Source organism: Lactuca sativa, chromosome 1 (assembly GCF_002870075.4).
Source record: "Lactuca sativa cultivar Salinas chromosome 1, Lsat_Salinas_v11, whole genome shotgun sequence".
NCBI classification, from domain to species: domain Eukaryota; kingdom Viridiplantae; phylum Streptophyta; class Magnoliopsida; order Asterales; family Asteraceae; genus Lactuca; species Lactuca sativa.
Window position 1 is genome coordinate 138,843,968 of NC_056623.2, and position 3,904 is coordinate 138,847,871.

Consider the following 3,904-nt stretch of genomic DNA (forward strand, 5'->3'; position numbering starts at 1 on the left):
ATTTGGTTGTTGTTGTTCGACCGGAAGGAAGTGAGACGAGAAAGAGAAGTCGCTGCCCTTTTCTTGTTGCTGGAGGATCACCCACCCCCGGTGATTAAGCTAATTAATTGCTATTTAGTGTCACTTGTGCTTTCACATCAGCAAAACCTGTAGAATCCGGTGAAAATGACATAATGTGTACATATTAATAAAATATAAGGGTTTATTTTACAAAAAAAAAAGAATAAGGACTAAATGTGTACAATTCATAAAGTATCTTACTCTATTAAATCATTTTTCCTAAAAGAAAATTCGTATATGACCAATATACCGGGTATACCCGGTCACAATGATTGCATTGTTACAAAAAAATAAAATATAAAAGCTTATTTTACAAGAAAAAAAAATAATAACTAAATATATACATTTCAAAAGGTATATTACCAAGTCATTTTCCCATAACAATAAAGATAAATATACTAAGATACATTTCGCAATAACTCATACCACCTAATTATAGCTAAAACATTGTTCTAGATAATAATGAGTGGAAAAGGTATGGAGAATTGACAGCCATGCTTGTCATGCCTGACAAACATCTACCAAATTAACACTCAAAGTTAGAAAAAGCTGAGTGTTGTACTTGTTATTCGCAACACCAAAAGACAAAACACCATTTACTCCTTGCATATACTCCTAAACTCCATTCTTCGCATAGTCAGCTTCAATCAACTAACAATCAACTAAGTTCTTTGCATATCATCCAAAAGAGACTTCATTGCATCGCCAACATTAAAAGATCTTTGCATAGCCATATCAAAAAAAAAACCTTTGCACACTCCCAAAAGCCTTTAGCCGCCGAGGTCACTTCATGCTTCAACAAATGTATTCATGTTTACTTTCTTTATGTGATTTACTCTAATTTTCATAATAGATTTAATTTTTTATTAGTAGATGGAGGAGTGGGGGATCTTTTTTTCATTTTCTTCACAATTGATGCGGCTAGTTCATGATGGTGGATGTTTATTGATGATGTTGAATTTGTTATATGAATATGTGCTCGTATATATACATGTATGTATAGGCTCTAATATATTTTTATTTGTCTATATTTAATTTTAAAGTTTTTTAATTTTTATTTGGTTTAGGATCGTGTGTATGTCTTTTCATGTCTACTAAACTTGTTTTTAGTTATTTATTCAAGCATTATTTAACAGTAAATAGTTGTATTAGGTTTATTTTCTAAATAAAATACAAAGTTATGTTTTTTTAAACTGTAATTGTTTGTTTTGGTTGCAATAGTTAGCATACCTATGAATTTTGTTTTAGACATTCCTCCCAGGTGTTTGCTTTGTCCACAATAGTTTGATGAAAGGTATTTTTATTATTTTAAACGTTTTGGATAAATATTCTGAATAGTATTAAGACTTTTTCTTAAATGTTTGATAAAATTATTTTCTTTTTCTTTGTATAGGGCTGCTGATAAAATGGAGTATTAGTGTCACACACTAATTACGGAAGTTAAGTGGAAGGGATTATCCATTGGACGTTTTTGTTAACTCATGTGGTGTAGAATAGCATCTTAGTCTCATAGCTTCTCATTCTGAAGGTAGAGGACGGAAATAATAATACTTACCTAAAAGATTAATGAATGAGTTGACTAATAACAAATTTGATTTCCGCTGATACGACTTGCTACTTTATCTCACTTTTTATGTTTATAGAGCAATTTATCTCTTAACTTTGTTGATGAGATTAATCTTTGTTGGAAGTGAGATTTATTTCAAAAAAAAATTATAACTATGCATTCCCAGTTACAAGCATGAGTTTTAGCCATCATTAGATCCTCTCATCTCATCTCGGATACACGGGAGACTTGAACTAACTCAAAAAATAACAAAATTTTTGTGAGATTCGATTTTATAACTCGATATCTTCACTTGTTATTAGTACTTATATAGTTAGGGATTTTATTCTTTTGTATTGAAATTCAATATCCATTCTAACTACTATCCTCTTCTTAGGTGGTCGGTGGCAGCTAACGAAGAACAAAAAGAAAACCTGGAGTTAAAGGAGAAGAGAAAGAGTCATATTTAAATAATAAACTTGAGAAGGTAGCTACTAATTATTATTATAATTTTAACTTTGTTATTTCTTCTTTCAAAATTTAATTTTATTTGGATATTTTTTCTAGCTTCAGAAACAGTAGACTAAAATTCACAACACCATTCATGCTCTGTAGAAAGCCGAGGTTTGCTAAAAGCTCTTGCTTTATTTTACAAAATTTCGGCTCTTGTTAGATAATTTTGACAACTAGAATGTATATTCAAGAATAAATGAGTCCAATTAAAAGCTGCAATCTGCTTAAAACAACTGCCAAATGTATATGAAGTTGAATGCGATCAATAGTAGCGTACTTTTATTGATTTAGTTACTGTTACTGTCAGGTATATTTCCATTTCTTAGAATTGTTAAAGAAATGTAATGTAAATAAGTTGATATCATTAGAAAACATTACTGTATTACCGAAACTAAAGTATGTTGCTATTACATGGAAAATGATTTCTTCTGCTCTAAACATATCCAACATATAGGAGGCTCGAATTAAACGAGCCCGAGCCGAGCTCAAGCCTAAATATGAGGCTTGTTTATTAAACGAGCTCTAGCCAAGCTTCAATTAGTTGGCTCGTGAGGCTAAACGAGCATATATATATATATATATATATATATATATATATATATATATATATATATATATATATATATATATATATATATATATATATATATATATATATATATATATATATATATATATATATATATATATATATATATATATATATATATATATATATATATATATATATATGCTCACTTCGGTTCGTTTATGCTTACAAGCCCACTAAATTGTTCACGAGCCGAGCTCGAGCTTTTTAAGGCTCAAATCGAGCTCGACCTCGAGCTAAAGCATCCTCAAAATTAAACGAGCCGAGCTCGAGCTTGATCAGGCTCAGACTCGGCCCGTTTATACCCATACCAACATACAATAATATTAGGATGTTTTCTGCTTTGAAAATCATTTGCTATATGATATGGTTTAAGTAATGAAATAAATTGGAGGTTAGAACTAATCTTTGTTTTTCTTCCCAAATTACCCGTCATTACATATGTTGCCGACTTTTTGTTTCCGCCTTCAATCTCCAATTACTTATTTGATGTTATCACATAACATTAGAAGATTAGATGAAATATAATTGCACTGGAAAAAATACTTATAGCATATAGTTAAACTAACTATTAGAATTATATAGTTAGGGGACTAAAATGTAAATGTATAGTTTCCTTAAATAGGCAATGTATATATTCATATTGTAAATCCTCCTTCCGTATGTTAATGAGAAATTGTATTCTTCTTCTTCTTCTTCTTCTCTCTCTCTCTCTCTCTCTCTCTCTCTCTCTCTCTCTCTCTCTCTCTCTCTCTCTCTCTCTCTCTCTCTCTCTCTCTCTCTCTCTCTCTCTCTCTCTGATTTTACATGGTATCAGAGCTAGGGTTTCAAACCTAGCCACCATTATCGTGTATCTCATCCAAAAATTATCATTGCTATCTAATCACTGTCCACAATTGATTTTGTGTTTTTATCCTACAGTTGTCGTTGCTATCTGGTGGGTCATTCAAATCAACTAATCGATTTTAGTTTAATTACTTCAATAGAGGTTAACCGATTGATTTTTCCTTCCAAGTCAAGCACTATTTTTCGTGTTAAATCAAATTTAGATAACCCTAAAAAAATGTGGATGATGCTATTAATCCTTCTTCTGGTACAACCCCACAATCATTTACCAAAGCCAGTCCATCACTTCTTAAAAATTAACAAGGTCTGTTAATTATGTATCATGGGCAGCCTCTATCAAGATGTGGTTC

General features: G+C 30.8%; 1 long non-coding RNA gene across 1 annotated transcript; it reads left to right on the forward strand.

Moving 5' to 3' along the window:
• Window positions 1-553: 553 nt before the first annotated feature.
• LOC122195482 (uncharacterized) lies at window positions 554-2,520 on the forward strand. Its single transcript, XR_006185740.2, has 4 exons — window positions 554-864; window positions 1,454-1,588; window positions 2,004-2,093; window positions 2,174-2,520. It is a non-coding gene; the product is annotated as an uncharacterized LOC122195482 (long non-coding RNA).
• The last annotated feature ends 1,384 nt before the right edge of the window (window positions 2,521-3,904 follow it).